This window comes from Phaethon aethereus (genome assembly GCF_964289735.1).
Source record: "Phaethon aethereus genome assembly, chromosome: 4".
NCBI classification, from domain to species: Eukaryota; Metazoa; Chordata; class Aves; order Phaethontiformes; family Phaethontidae; genus Phaethon; species Phaethon aethereus.
Window position 1 is genome coordinate 81734097 of NC_138578.1, and position 16887 is coordinate 81750983.

The window sequence follows — 16887 nt, forward strand, 5'->3', positions numbered from 1 at the left end:
AGAGCCTTCAAGATGTCTCCTCAAGAGATCTCAGAAGAAATTCTGGCAAACCATGGACCAAATTATGACTTGCAGTAAACCCAGACAACTTCTTTGGGTTTACAATGAGAAAAGTTAAGTAAAGAGAGGAGAAGGTTGAAAGAAAGCTCATAACAAAGCACTGTTTGAGAGATGTGGCTGCTGGTGACAAGGCTGCAGTCCAGATTATGGCTCATAAACTGCTATAAAAATACCCCCCAGTACTGTGTAACCAACTAGAAGGTCCTTAATGAAAGAACAAAAGCCACAGATGAAACATAGCACAGGACAAGAAAACAGAGGACAACATCACAATTGTGTGTTTTCTACTAGAGCCACAGTTTATAGGTGGTCTCTTTGCAATGAAAGTCTAGGAGCCGGACAAGGGCCAGGGCCCAAAGGTAGTGTTGGAAATGTAAGGTGAGGATGGGGACTTGATGCTACTTGCTTCAACACCCAACACCACCATGCCCACTAAACCATATCTTGAAGTGCCATGTCTACACGTTTTTTGAACACTTCCAGTGATGGTGACTCCACCACCTCCCTGGGCAGCCTGTGCTAATGCTTGACCACTCTCTCCATAAAGAAATTTTTCCTAATATCCAATCTAAACCTCCCCTGGCACAACTTGAGGCCATTTCCTCTCCTCCTATCACTAGTTACTTGGGAGAAGAGACCAACAGCCACCTCACCACAACCCCCTTTCAGGTAGTTGTAGAGAGCGATAAGGTCTCCCCTCAGCCTCCTCTTCTCCAGACTGAACAACCCCAGTTCCCTCAGCTGCTCCTCATCAGACTTGTGCTCCAGACCCCTCCCCAGCTTCGTTGCCCTTCTCTGGACATGCTCCAGCACCTCAACGTCCTTCTTGTCATGAGGGGGACAAAACAGAACATAGTATTCGAGGTGTGGCCTCACCAGTGCCGAATACAGGGGCATGATCCCTGCCCTGCTCCTGCTGGCCACACTATTGCTGATACAGGCCAGGATGCTGTTGGCCTTCTTGGCCACCTGGGCACACTGCTGGCTCATGTTCAGCCGGCTGTCAACCAGCACCCTTAGGTCTTTTTCTACTGGGCAGCTTTCCAGCCACTTCAGAAGGACCCAAGCCTGTAGTGTTGCATGGGGTTGTTGTGACCCAAGTGCAGGACCCGGCACTTGGCCTTCTTAAACCTCATACAGTTGACGTCGGCCCATTGATCCAACCGGTCCAGATCCCTCTGCAGAGCCCTCCTACCCTCCAGCAGATCAACACTCCCACCCAACTTGGTGTCATCTGCAAACTTACTGAGGGAGCACTCGATCCCCTCATCCAGGTCATTAATAAAGACATTGAACAAGTCTGGCCCCAAAACTGAGCCCTGGGGAACACCGCTTGTGACAGTCAACTGGATTTAGCTCCATTCACCACAACTCTCTGGGCTCGGCCGTCCAGCCAGTTCTTTACCCAGTGAAGAGTACACCTGCCTAAGCCACAAGCCGCCAGTTTCTCCAGGAGAATGCTGTGGGAGACGCTGTCAAAGGCTTTACTAAAGTCCAGATAGACAACATCCACAGCTTTCCTCTCATCCACTAGGTGGGTCACACGGTCATAGGAGGAGATCAGTTTGGTCAAGCAGGACCTGCCTTTCATGAATCCGTGCTGGCTCGGCCTGATCCCTTGGTTGTCCTGCACATGCCCTGTGAGTGCCCTCAAGATGAACCACTTCATAATCTTCCCCGGTACCGAGGTCAGGCTGACAGGATCCTCCTTCCGGCCCTTCTTGTAGATGGGCATCACATTGGGAAGTCTTGGGGAATCTGGGACTCCCCTGTTAACCAGGACTGCTGATAATTGATGGAGAGCGGCTTGGCAAGCTCTTCCGCCAGCTCTCCCAGTTCTCTTGGGTGGATCCCATCAGGCCCCATAGACTTGCGGGTGTCCAGGTGGCTTAGCAGGTCCTTAACTGTTTCCCGTTGGATTATGAGGAGTTTATTCTGCTGTCCATCCCTGTCTTCCAGCTCAGGGGCCTGCCTACCCTGAGGATACTTAGCCTGGCTATTAAGGACTGAGGCAAAGAAGACATTAAGCACCTCAGCCTTTTCCTCATCCTTGGTGAAAATGTTCCCCACCACATCCAATAAGGGATGGAGATTCTCCTTGCCTCTCTTTTTGTTGTTAATATATTTGTAAAAGCATTTTTTGTTATCCTTTATGACCGCGGACAGATTGAGTTCTAGCTGGGCTTTTACTTTTCTCATTTTGTCTCTGTTGACCTAACGAGATCCTTCTACTCTTCTTGAGTTGCCTGCCCCTTCTTCCAGACTTGATAAACCCTCATTTTTTTTCCTGAGTCCCAACAAAAGCTTGCTGTTCAGCCAGGATAGTTGTCTTCCCCGCCAGCTCATGTTGCGGCACAAGGGGACTTTCTTCTTAAAGACTTTCCAGCCTTCCTAGTCCCTTTTGCCCTTCAGGACGGTCTCCCAAGGGACTCTCTCAACCAGTGTACGTGCACAGGCTGAAGTCTGCCCTCTGGAAGTGCATGGTAGTGGTTTTGCTGACCCCCCTCCTTACTTCACCAAGAATCAAGAATTCCAATAGCCTATCTCCTATACCAATGTCCTAGTAATATTCAGGTCTGAGGCAGTTCCTTCTTATTTCTTGACCAACAAGCAGGTATTGTACCGCTATCACCAAAACACCCTAACTCCGTTCTAATACCTGTTGTTTAGGCACTGAAGGCAACCCTGTGGCATCTACAGATACAGCTGCCAACTTTTCACCAGATCCTCAAATACATGCCCTGTTCTTCTAATCCTTCACACTTCTGCTCCCTATACCTTCTTCTGGTTCCCCAGCCAGTGAGAGCAGCTGAACCACTTGGGACGCAGCTAACATTAAGGAGAAAACTTACATACATCAGTTTTTACATGGCCTAAAATCCCCAAGTCTGATGTTTTCTATTAGCTAGACGTTTATGAAGGCATTGAGTTAACCAACAGGAAATGCTGAATAAGGGACTTACGTGGAATTGGAGCTGTATTCGAATGGCATAGAGTATCCATTCCCTGACCTTGTGCTCCACTGTCCTCTACTGTTGATCCCTTCCATACCACTGTGCTTTTGCGTACTCAAGTGTGAGCTTTCTCATGTGGCTTCTTTCAACAGCTTTTCCAAGGCGAGTTCTCACAGTTGATGCTCCTGCCTGGCCAAAATCCCTTAAGCGACAGAAACACTCTCTGCAAACAACTGTCATCTTAGAAACGTATTTGCTTGAAAACAGGCTTGCTTGCTTCTCCTGTAGGGATCCTTGTATTCCTTCAATAAAGCCAGACAACATGTCTGCTACACTACCACCTGGGATGGTGAACATTCTTTAGTATTGACAGGTTACCATGACTTCAGTAACTCACACATCTTGAGAAGAAACTGAATACTCTCCATGTTCAGTTTCACTCCTATCATTGCATGTGATAAATTTAGTTTTTCTGACTAAAGGCTAGTTGCATCACTTAAATGAGTTCAACCACTTAGATGCAGTGTGGAATATTTCCAATGTATCTGCCACAAATACTATATTTGGATGTCATGCGATAAAAATAAGCACAATGTTTATTCTAGGGCTGTGTTTAAATAGAGAGCTATGGCTGAGATTAATTTAGTAAAGCAGCCTGAAAAAAAATAATCTGCCTTAACTGCTACTCCAACCTGCTTATCAGCACTTCTTCAAGCCTAGTAGACGCATGTGAATGGAGAAGTTGTCACCCAATAATGTGACTTGTTCCAAGAGCAGGTGCATATAACAGTAAATATTTAGCATGCTGGGGATCTTACTACTGCTTATGGCATTGCAGTGAGAAATGTGTTTCCTCTTACTCATTGGAAAATTACTGCTGCTGCTGTACTGCGTGTTTTGTCGTGGTTTTATGATTTAAGAGTAAAAGGACATTCCAAGAAAGCCTGCAATTTGACAAGGTCATCCGTTCACTTCTGCTTTGTTTCCTTTTATTCAGATAATCTACAGGGAAAAACTCTCCTATTGGGGAGTTACTTCAACTCTAGCTTACTCTCCTCCATTATTATTTTTTTTTTAAGATGAGGTCGTCAAAAGTATACTCAGTATTTCAGTTTTTGTACAGAAATTGCTATATGACAATTAATACATCCTCCAGCGAGTTTGGCAGTAGCGTTTGGTTTTAGATGTGTGCAAAAGCAGTTCTCTCTTCGTCAGGGCATTTCTAAACAGATACATATAAACCCGGCAGAAAAAGTGACCTGTTGGTGGCTCTTGCTGCTTTAGGCGTGGTCTCTATAGACGAACGGTCGCTAGTGCACGACTGAAAGGCGTGAGGTTGGCCGTGAGACTCTCCCATTGCTTACAGCTGCGGCAAACAGGACCCACTTCGTTGGGCTGACAGGGAGGCCAAGGGGTGGTTCGCTTCCGGCGCGCTGCCTGCTCGCCGTCGCTCTGTGGCAGCTGAGGAGGGACCGTTCACGGAGCTCAGCTACGTACGTTTTTTGAAAGAAGTTTTCGCTCAGCATTTTAACAAGTTTCAAGGTCGGTGCAGGGCAATTTGGTAATTAACCCAGGTCAAAGTCAGACAAGGAGTAGACATTTCCCTATACCTTGTTCCCCTGCCCCTGCGGTAGCCTCCTCCCTTTGTATGTATAAAATTAGTTCTTATAGATCAGATGTTCACAGAATCACAGAATCAGAGAATCACAGAATCACTAAGGTTGGAAAGGACCTTCAAGATCATCAAGTCCAACCATTAATCCAGCACCACCATGTCCCCTAAACCATGTCCTGAAGCGCCACATCCACACGTTTTTTGAACACTTCCAGAGATGGCGACTCCACCACCTCCCTGGGCAGCCTGTGCCAATGCCTGACCACTCTCAGCAAAGTAAGGACAGGAAAGTAAAGCCAGCGAGGCGAAGGGCTCCGGAGCGGGGGGTGGCGCCGGGGGACCCTTCCTGAAGCGGCCAAACCGCGGAGGCGGCAGCGCGGGGAGAGCGAGGAGGCCCCGGCCCCGCCCCCCTGGGCCGGCAGCGCGAGCTCCTGGCGCGCGGCAGCGCCGACTCCGCGCGGGCGGGGACGGGAGCGGCGGCGGCCAAAGCCCCGCACGTGCCAGAGCGGCCCCCGGGAGCGCGAGCGACCCGCAGCGCGGCGAACGGGGCGGGCGCACGGGGCGGGGCGCGGCAGCGGCGCGTGGCGCGGCGGTTGGCGCGGGCGGGGCGCGCGGGGAGGGCGCGCCCTGATTCCTACCGGCTGTTGGTTGTGCAGGTTGGCAACGACGAGGTTGCGCTACGAAGCCCAAAAGCGATTAAAAGGGACTTCAGAGCGCTGGGGCGACTGGTCGATGGAGCGGGAGCACAGGTAACGTTTTTGTCAGTCCCTTCAGAGGCAGGAGGAACACTGAAAGGAACAGGAAAACACGCCTGGTTAACACATGGCTCAGAGGCTGGTGCTGTCAGCGGAATTTTGGTTTTTTTGACCATGGGGCGGTTTACACGGCACCGGGCCTGCTGGCAGCAGATGGAGTTCAACTATCTGCAAGGGAGAAAGGATTCTCGCTTATGAGTTGGCGGGGCTCATCGAGGGGGCTTTAAACTAGATTTGAAGGGGGAAGGGGATAAAACCAGGCTCACTAGAGACGAGCCTAGGGGCCGCATGCCGATGTTGGGGGTGAAATCGATAGCCCAGCTCAAGTGCATCTACACCAATGCACGCAGCACGGGCAGCAAACAGGAGGAGCTGGAAGCCATTGTGCAGCGGGACAGCTATGACTTAGTCGCCATCACAGACACATGATGGGATAGCTATCATGACTGGAGTGCTGCAATGGATGGCTGTAAGCTCTTCAGAAGGGATAGGCATGGAAGGAGAGGCGGTGGGGTGGCTCTGTATGTTAGGGAGTGTTTTGATTGTGTAGAACTCAATGACTGTGAAGACCCACTCGAGTGCTTATGGGTAAGGATGAGGGGGAAGGCCAATGAGGCAGATATCCTGCTGGGAGTCTGTTATAGACCACCCAACCAGGACAAAGAGGCAGAGGAAGCATTCTACAAGTGGCTGGCAGAAGTCTCACAATTGCTAACCCTTGTTCTTGTAGGGGCCTTCAATTAACCAGACATCTGCTGGAAGAATAACACAGCGGAGAGGAAACCGTCTAGGAGGTTCCTGGAGTGTGTGGAGGATAACTTTGTGACACAGCTGGTGAGTCCACCAGGGGAGGTGCCCCGCTTGACCTGCTGTTTACAAACCAAGAAGGACTGGTGGGAGATGTGGTGGTCGGAGGCTGTCTTGGGTTTAGCGACCACAACATGACAGAATTCTTGATTCTTGGTGAAGTAAGGAGGGGGGTCAGCAAAACCACTACCATGCACATCCAGAGGGCAGACTTCAGCCTGTGCACGTACACTGGTTGAGAGAGTCCCTTGGGAGACTGTCCTAAAAGGCAGAAGGGTCCAGGAAGGCTGGGCAGTCTTCAAGAAGGAAATCTTAAAGGCTCAGGAGCAGCCGGTCCCCAGGTGCCGCAAGATGAGTTGGCAGGAAAGACAACCGGCCTGGCTGAACAGGGGGCTTTGGCTGGGACTCAGGGAAAAGAGGAGAATTTATCACCTCTGGAAGAAGGGGCAGGCAATTTAAGAAGAGTAGCAGGATCTCGTTAGGTCAACAGAGACAAAATGAGAAAGGCAAAAGCCCAGCTAGAACTCAATCTGTCCGCGGTCATAAAGGATAACAAAAAAAGCTTTTACAAATATATTAACAACAAAAAAAGAGGCAAAGAGAATCTCCATCCCTATTGAATCCGGAGTGGAACATTGTCACCAAGGACAAGGAAAAGGCTGAGGTGCTTAATATCATCTTTGTCTCAGTCTTTCATAGCCAGGCTAAGTATCCTCAGGGTAGGCAGGCCCCTGAGCTGGAAGATGGGGATGGAGAGCACAATAAACTCCTCATAATCCAACAGGAAACAGTTAAGGACCTGCTAAGGCACCTGGACACCCACAAGTCTATGGGGCCTGATGGGATCCATCCAAGAGGACTCAGAGAGCTGGTGGAGGAGTTTGCAAAGACACTTTACATCAATTATCAGCAGTCCTGGTTAACGGGGGAGGTCCCAGATGACTGGAGGCTTGCCAATGTGACACCCATCTACAAGAAGGGCCAGAAGGAGGATCCCATGAACTACAGGCCTATAAGCCTGACCTCGGTACCGGGGAAGATTATGGAGCGGTTCATCTTGAGGGTGCTCACAGAGCATGTGCAGGACAACCAAGGGATCAGGCCCAGCCAACACGGGTTCATGGAAAGGCAAGTCATGCTTGACCAAACTGATCTCCTTCTTTGACCATGTGACCCACCTAGTAGATGAGAGGAAGGCTGTGGATGTTGTCTAGCTGGACTTTAGTAAAGCCTTTGACAGCGTCTCCCACAGCATTCTCCTGGAGAAACTGGCAGCTCGTGGCTTAGACCAGCTGCTTTGTAGTTTTCCAAACAGGTTTTACTTTATCAACAATTTATTTGTGCCCAGAAAGAATGGGGATAAGCTTGCAGAAAAGTTCTCAGAAGGGCTACAAGAAAACAGAAAGAAATTTGAGGACGCAGCATGTGAAAACATTGGGACAGGTTACAATCCCAAGTGCATGAGCATAAATTTGAAGTAAACATCCTAAAATTGATGGAGGGAATCTGAGGTAGTTGTATACAACTGCAGGAAGAATATGATGATCCTAATTGTTAAAGCTTTCTTATATGACAAGTTAGTTCTTTCTGTCAATTCATTGGATCATATCCAGTGGAATTTACCATTTATTTTCACGAGTGTGTTACCAGAAATTCAAATGATTCAGAGATATGTCACACCTGTATATCTTTCTTGCTGCTGCACTAGCTGTGAATGTAGATGATGTGGAGAGGATCTCACCTTCATTTGTAAGGCACTTATGTACTTTGGGGGTATAGCACAGGGCCTGTAGCAAGATTTGATTGGTAGGAAAAATTTGAAGTGAGGATATAAGTGTTTCAGAAAGATACTTGTATTATGATGCCTGAAGATGCAATGATAATATGTCATGTTGTACAGTAAGAGATATGACACACATTCTTTATAATTTTTGTGCCTGGAGATATAAAAAAAAAAGATAGTATGTAGAACTCCAGTACAATGCTCTTATAGGCAAGACTGGGCAAGACAAGAAAATGTAATTGATTTTTGAGATGTTTGAGTTCATATACTAAGATCTGTTTTCTTGGAAGTGTATGCTTTGCACTCTTGATTCTCACATTAAAAACCAGAAACTGCAACAATCCAAACTCCCTTCTTACTTGGGAAGAATTTTGTGGCTTTTTGTAACATCAGTTTGGAGCCTGGAACAGGCAGCTGGATTGGAGCATTTTGTGTTCAATGCTGGAGAATTATAGAATCAAAAAGGAGCCCCAGAGCTATTCATTTGCCATCTAACAGCTGGATCACATCCAGCTTTGAGGTACAATCCTTTACAACTTTCCCAGGCAAGTTCCTAATTAAATTAACAAATCAGAAAAATCAGGGCAGTCCTGGCAAGACATTTGAAGGTAGTGCAGACTGGTGGCTTGGAAGGATAAAATTAGGCAGCTTTGGGTTTGTCCTACAGGCTATTGAAAGAGTAGTGGGTCATTTATGCCAAAAATAGTTCCGAAAGTCACATTACTTTGCTCATTCTCAAGCTTGTTCCAACCACCACATAGCGCAGAGATCCTCAGAAACTCATTGTCCTTTTTGGACAGTTGTGATCTGCCTGCATGGAAGGATGGGACTAGATTGGTACCTTAAAGCAGTTAGTGCTGAAGTAACTTGGATCTCCGGCGTATTTGTTTTGGGTGGCTTGGGGTGATACGAAATTAAGTACAGTCCATCCTAGTGCATGAAAGACTTTATACAGTGTCCATGACCTTACTGCTTTGTGATGGGCCATGGACACCCTATAGAATCCCTGCTTCATTGGCTTCTCATTTATGAAATACTTCAGCCCTGGGTAATGTTCCTGCCTTCACACACCTGCAGGGCTCGTAGGCCAAGGTCTCTGCATGGTATAGATGGCATGGCACACTGCCTGTAGTGAGACTGAAATAGTGAGCTGGCATATTAATCCCTGAGAAAACTGCAAAGCAGGAGTGAACCAGTTGCTATGTATACTTTGTGCTAGGTATCAGTACTTCTACAGAATGAAAGAAGACTGAGTGAAAATCTGACTGTCAGGGACAGTAATATGCTCTACACTCCAGGTTTCCTGCAGTTCTCTGTAATAGGCGTGAACTGATCTCGCTGAGCACAGATCTTGTTTCTCGTCTTGGCAAAGAAAGCCTTCACTATCTTGATTCAGTATTGCTGTAAATAGTCCTAACATAGCAGTAGACAAAACACGAGCAACCTTCTGCCACTACTGGTGTGCATTTGTGCCCCTTGAGAAACTTTGCCTGGGACTAGAGATCTCCAGAAGCTTCTTCCAACTAAAATCCAACTTTAAAAGCAATCTTATTTTTTTCCAATTTCTTTTCTCATTTACCTCTTATTAATAGTGTAATCAAGAAGCAAAATGCTTCTTCACGCTATGCAATGACCGCAGGTACTGGGTGCAGCTATGGAGTGCAAGCCCTGTAGAGTGGCATGGCTGATGCCCAGAATGATGTTCATTGGGGCAAGGGAGGGAGTCAGGAAGGGATTTGGAGAGGAAAGAGGGAATACAGACAGCACCAAAGGAAGCCAATAATCTCTCTTCAGAAGTAGCATGTTCTAGAAGCTGGCAATATAAAATTCTTTCACTAAGAAGGAATGGTCTCTGAGATCTCATGACAATTCAATATTCTCACTCAATTTTTCCTGCCGTTGCCTAGTGAGAGTGGAATATGCAATTAATTGAGCTACTGACAAATGAGCGAGGCAAAACCAAGTTGATTTGAGGCCAATTACTAGCAATGAGGCGCTCATGACTTTGGGTCATGAGCTTTTTTTAAACTGACAACACATTCACAGGCAGGATGCTTTAAATAAAATGCTAGGAAACTGGAAGTAGATTTTCCTGAGGGCATTTGGGATCTCTCCAGTAGGGTTGGTTTGTGAACTGTGACCAAAAAAGTTTGTGCAATGAGACATCCTAACTGGTGGCCTCTGATTCAAATCTGGGGGGAAACAGCATAGTTCAATACACTGATAGCAACAAACAGGAAATGTGATTCTTACGCATGCTTCTTAGATTTTCTAGAATATGGGGTTTTGAGAACTTTTTCAGTATGTTTTTAATGAAATAGATCATCTTGTGGTGGAATTATGTTTAAGTGTGGACAGGAAATCTATGTCATTAACATTTGTCCATCGCCATTTGGCCATTGTATATCTATCACATTTTTCACTGGGTCGTTGTTCTCTAAGGCAGTCTCCGAGTGTACCAGAGGATTCTCAGAGGGCAAAATGTGGACTACAGCTTCAGCATGTTGGTTCTTGCTTGGAAATCAATGATTTAGAGAAGGCCTTAATGCCACTGGAAACAATTGTCATGACATGCATAAGATTGTTGAAAAAAGTGCTGATGTGATAATGTGAAAACCGTGTGGCAGAGGGGAGGAATTGGAAGTACAGAAGTGATCATTCTTGGTGCAAACTGGGGGGAAACTAACTTCTTAGGGTGAACTCCATGCTCCATTGAAATGGCTCTGCATCAGCCTCACTGGCTTAAAGATAAGTCCTCATGTGGTATGTTCAGATTATGTAGTAGATACACCTTATAATGAGAGTAACCATGTCAGGATATATATTCACCAATACTTCATTATCATCTAAATGGGGTTGTTCATTTCTTGTTTCCAGTATGTTCTTAAGCAATGAATGTTTGAGGGCACTGTTTGACGCAAAGATCCTTTACCATGGATAATGACAGCTATATGCTAAACAGTATGCAAATGTAAAAATTAGCCATCATAAGTAAATTTTGTCTTCTAATAAGCTGTTGATGATATGGAATTAGAAAACATAAAAATGTAAATTGTTCTTTTGCTTCTACAGAGTTCATGATAAATGAAGTCTCAGTTTATACACTAAAGCAAATTTCTGCTAAAGTAAATAGTTGTAAACACAAATTTCTTAAGACATTAATTTTTACTTTGTTTTTCTGTAAGCCTAAATTGTATGCACTGTCCAGAGTTTACAGGCTAAAGCAAAGAAATGTAATGGTAAATGGTACGCACTGAAGTCTGCACATCTATATTCAAAGTCATGTTTTGAGACCTGATTTTACATCAGTCCTTCCATAAACTTTGGCGTCAGATTTGTCCTTCACCATTGGCAATGGCACAAACTGAAATGCAGGAGGTTCCATCTGAACATAAGGAAAGACTTCTTTACTGTGAGGGTGACCAAGCACTGGCACAGGTTGCTCAGGGAGGTTGTGGAGTTTCCCTCTTTAGAGGTACTAAAAAACCAACTGGGCATGGTCCTGGGCAACTGGATCGAAGTGACCTTGCTTGAGCAGAGGGTTGGATCAGATGACCTCTAGAGATCCCTAGAATTCAACCATTCTGTGGTTCTGTGATTTTTCTTGAATATGGGAAAATGATCAATACTCCTCAATGTTCTTCCTTCTGAAATTAAACCTGAGCAACATTACGCATAAATAATAAATATCTTAATGGTGTGCGGGGTGTGAAAAGTATTTTGTTTGAAAGATTGATGTGGGTATTTTGTTCTCTACCCCTAAATACACATAACTGAACTTCAGTCTGTCTTACAAGGACAACGCAACATCATCTGCCAAGACTGGGCAGTCAAGTGTATAATTGCCTCAATCTGCAGCTCCTGCAAACTGTCCCATTCTTTTTCTCTAGCTGAGTGGTTCTTGTAGGGTTATGAAGGCTTCGATACTGTCCTGGTTTCAGCTGGGATAGAGTTAATTTTCTTCCTAGTAGCTGATATACTGCTGTGTTTTTGATTTAGGATGGGAATAATGTTGATAACACACTAATGTTTTAGTTGTTGCTGAGCAGTGCTTACACTGAGTCAAGGACTTTTCAGCTTCTCACACTGCCCTGCCAGTGAGGAGGCTGGGGGTGCACAAGAAGCTGGCAGGGGACACAACCAGGACAGCTGACCCAAACTGGCCAAAGTGGTATTGCATACCATATGATGTCGTGCAGAACAATAAAACCAAAGGGAGTTGGCCAGGGGACAGGGGCTGCTGCTCGGTGACTGGCTGGGCATCAGTCAACAGGTAGTGAGCAATTGCATTGTGCATCACTTGTTTTGTGTATTCTTTTATCATTATTACTATTTTCCCTTCCTTTTCTGTCCTTTTAACTTGTCTTTATCTCAACCCACAAGTTTTACCTTTTTTTCCGATTCTTTCCCCTATCCCACTGTGGAGGATTGAGCAAATGACTGTGTGGTGTTTAGCTGCCTGCTGGTTTCAACCACAACAGATACTTTTGTAGATGTCAGGGGGTGGCCCCAGAAGGAAACTTGAAGAAAAAAATCTGAATTTAGCTTCTTGTTAACAGGAATGAAGCTTACCATCAGAATGAATCCATTTTTCTATTTGTCATAGTTTAACCCCAGCTGTCAACTAAGCCCCACACAGCCACTTGCTCACTCCTCCCAGGTGGGATGGGGGAGAGTATCAGAAGAGTAAAAGCGAGAAAACTTGTGGGTTGACATAAAGACAGTTTAAAAGGCAAAGCAAAAGCCGCACATTCAAGCAAAGCAAAACAAGGACTTCATTCACTCCTTCCCATGGGCAGGCAGGTGTTCAGCCTTCTCCAGGAAAGCAGAACTCCATCACATGTAATGGTTCCTTGGGAAGACAAAACCCCATAACTCTGAACATTCCCCCTCCTTCCTTCTTCTTCTTCCAGCTTTATATGTTGGGCATGGCATCATATAGTATGTATTATGTTATGTTAACATATAATATCATATATATGCTGGAGGGTAGGAGGGCTCTGCAGAGGGATCTGGACAGGCTGGATCGATGGGCAGAGGTCAACTGTATGAGGTTTAACAAGGCCAAGTGCTGGGTCTTGCACTTGGGTCACAACAACCCCATGCAACACTACAGGCTTGGGGAGGAGTGGCTGGAGAGCTGCCCGGTGGAAAAAGACCTTGGGGTGCTGGTTGACAGCCGGCTGAACATGAGCCAGCAGTGTGCCCAGGTGGCCAAGAAGGCCAACGGCGTCCTGGCCTGTATCAGCAATAGTGTGGCCAGCAGGAGCAGGGCAGGGATCGTGCCCCTGTACTGGGCACTGGTGAGGCCGCACCTCGAATCTTGTGTTCGATTTTGAGCCCCTTGCTACAAGAAGGATATTGAAGTGCTGGAGCGTGTCCAGAGAAGGGCAATGAAGCTGGTGAGGGGTCCGGAGAAAAAGTCTTTCGAGGAGCGTCTGAGGAATCTGGGGTGGTTTAGCCTGGAGAAGAGGAGGCTGAGGGGAGACCTTCTTACTCTCTACAACTACCTGAAAGGGGGTTGTGGTGAGGTTGCTGTTGGGCTCTTCTCCCAAGTAACCAGCAATAGGAGGAGAGGAAATGGCCTCAAGTTGCGCCAGGGGAAGTTTAGACTGGATCTTAGGAAAAAATTCTTTACAGAGAGAGTGGTCAAGCATTGGAACAGGCTGCGCAGAGAGGTGGTGGAGTCACCATCACTGGAAGTGTTCAAAAAACGTGTAGACATGGCACTTCAGGATATGGTTTAATGGACTTGGTGGTGTTGGGTTGATGGCTTGACTTGATGATCTTAAAGGTCTTTTCCAACCTTAGTGATTCTGTGATTCTGTGAAATGGCCTCTTTTTGTAAACATGTTTAAAATGTTACAAGAGGCTTTTGAAGTCACAATTCCATGAGTCATTCCACTCTCACCTCAGCAGTAATAAACTGCTTCATTCTGCACAAATCATAGAAGTAACTTCCAGTGATATTTGGGGGGATGAAGCTGGTGAGAGAAATTAGCAATTAGAAATACCATTAACAACTATACCATAAAGGCAGGGAAAAAGAGTAGATAATTTTACAGCAAGCGTTGAAAAATGGCAGCTTCCCTCTTGTTTTACTTTTTTTCTTTTTAGAATTATAATGAAGGGTAAGTGCAGACTTTAAATGAGCTACATAGTACCAATAAATACATTAAACATCTATGACAATTTTTTTCCCACTATCTCTACTTAGAAAAGTAAAATAAGGACCCAGTGTTTAAACACTGTGATTTAAGTGAGTTTAAACTTTAGGTGTTTAAACAGTGTTTAAATGCTGGGATAGTCTAAGTTAGAGATAATAGTACTCAAGGCAGAGAGGCATCAGAAACTACAGGAGGCATTGTGCTCGCAGGCTCTTGTCCTGCTGAGGGGCTTCATCCACACTGGTATCTGCTGGAAAAGTAGCCTGGCAAACTGTAGGCAATCCAGGATAACTTCTTAAGCCGGGTAATATAGAGCCCTACCAGTGGGTCACCAATGCAAGTGAGCTAATTCGTGATGTCAAGATCGGAGGTAGCCTGGGCTGCAGTGATCATGCACTGGTGGAGATCGCAGTCCTGGGGGATATGGTGCAGGTGAAGAATAACGTCAGGACCCTGAATTGCAGGAAAGCAAAATTCCAGCTCTTCAAGGAGTTAGTCAATGGGACCCCCTGGGAAACTGCCCTCAGGAGCAATGGAGCAGGACAGAGCTGGCAGATCTTTAAGCATATTTGCCATAGAGCAAAAGAGCTCTCGATCCCCAGGTGTAAGAAATCAGGAAAGGAAGGTGAGAGGCCAGCATGGGTGAGTCGAGACCTGATGGGCAAACTAAAGGGCAAGAAGGAAATGCACTGGCAGTGGAAGCAGGGACAGGTATCCTGGGATGAATACAGGGACACTGCCTGGTTGTGTAGGGATGGGGTCAGGAGGGCCAAGGGGTGGCTGAAGCTGAACCTGGCAAGGGATGCAAAGAATAATAAGGGCTTCTATAGGTATATCAGCCAGAAAAGGAAGGTCAAAGAAAGTGTACCCTCCTTGATGAGCAAGGCTGGCAGACTGGTAACAGCAGATGAGGAGAAGAGTGAGGTACTCAACAACTTCTTTGCCTCAGTCTTTACTGGCAGTCTCTCTTCCCACACGCCTCAAGTGGATGGACCACAAGGCAGGGACTGGGGGAGCAAAGTCCCTCCCATTGTAAGAGAAGACCAGGTTCGTGACCATCTGAGGAACCTGAACATATGCAAGTCTATGGACCTGACGAGATGCATCCCAGAGTCCTGAGGGAATTGCTGATGTAGTTGCCAAGCCACTGTCCACGATATGTGAAAAGTCCTGGCAGTCAGGTGAAGTCCCTGGAGACCAGAAAAAGGAAAACATTGCACCCATTTTTAAAAAAGGTAGCAAGGAGGACCCTGGGAATTACAGACCCCTGTGCTTGGGAAAATCATGGAACAGATCCTCCTAGAAGCTATGCTAACGCACATGGAGGCCAGGAAGGTGATTTGAGACAGCCAGCATGACTTCACAAAGAGCAAGTCCTGCCTGACCAACCTAGTGGCCTTCTATGACAGGGTGACCACATCAGTGGACAAAGGAAGAGCTACCAATGTCATCTATCTGGTATTCTGTAAGGCCTGTGACATTGTCCGCCACAACATCCTTCTCTCTAAATTGCTTGCCCAGAGAGGTGGTATACCCCATCCCTGGAAACATTCCAGGTCAGGTTGGACAGGGCTCTGAGCAACCTGATCTAGTTGTAGATGTCCCTGCTCATTGCAGGGGGGTTGGACTGGATGACCTTCATGGGTCACTTACAACCCAAAGATTCTATGATTCTATATAAAGAAATCAAGAACATACAACACAACAGCTGCCTGACGGAGAGGAAGAGAACCTCTGATCAATGGGGCTTGGAGATACAGATTAATAATAAATGAACAATTCTCACAGCCAGCTGAAGAAATGCTATCACCCTTCAAATCACAACATGGCCGAATGTGAAGCTGATAATGTGCATGTTATCTTAGAGTCCCCAGGGACAATATGTTCCAGGTGCATGATAAAGAGAATTTATCATTATCAAGTGAATTCCTCTGCTGGAGAACTATTGAAAGGCTATACCACAAGACTGAATGAATTTTATTATTAAATAATAGCCTTGGCCTTTTTCATCTTTATTTTTGGAACAAGAGCATATTTTTTCCCATTAAAGGTTACAGATCCACTTTTTTTCATAAACACTAATGGCCAACCCATTTTAACCGTGCAATAAGAAAAGATTTAGTGGAAGTTAGTTGGGCACCTACAGCTATTTGACTCTCTACTCTTTGTTTAGCCACAGGTATGTTGGGGGGAGGAGGGAGAGAAATTGGCTTCAGGGGGCTGAGCTTCTTACGATGTCAGCAGTGTTTTTGCCACAGAAATAAAAAGCTCTACAGGATACGTATGTGGTGGGTTGAATCTGGCTAGATGCCAAGTGCCCACCAAAGCCGTTCTATCACTCCCCCTCTTCAGCTGGACAAGGGAGATAAAAATATAACGAGAAGCTTATCGGTTGATATAAGGACAGGGAGAGAGCATTCAGCAGTTGTCATCACAGGCAAAACAGACTCAGCTTGGGGAAATGAGTTTAATTTATTGCCAATCAAAATCAGAGTAGGATAATGAGAACTAAAACAAAATCTTAAACACCTTTCCCCCACCTCTCCCTTCTTCCTGGGCTCAATTTTACTCCCAATTTCTCTACCACCTGTCCCCCTGAGCGGCACAAGGGGACAGGGAATGGTGGCTGTGGTCAGTTCATGACACCTGGTCTCTGCCGCTCCTTCCTCCTCAGGGGGAGGACTCCTCACCCTCTGCCCTGCTCCAGCGTGGAGTCCCTCCCACAGGAGACCGTCCTCCATGGACT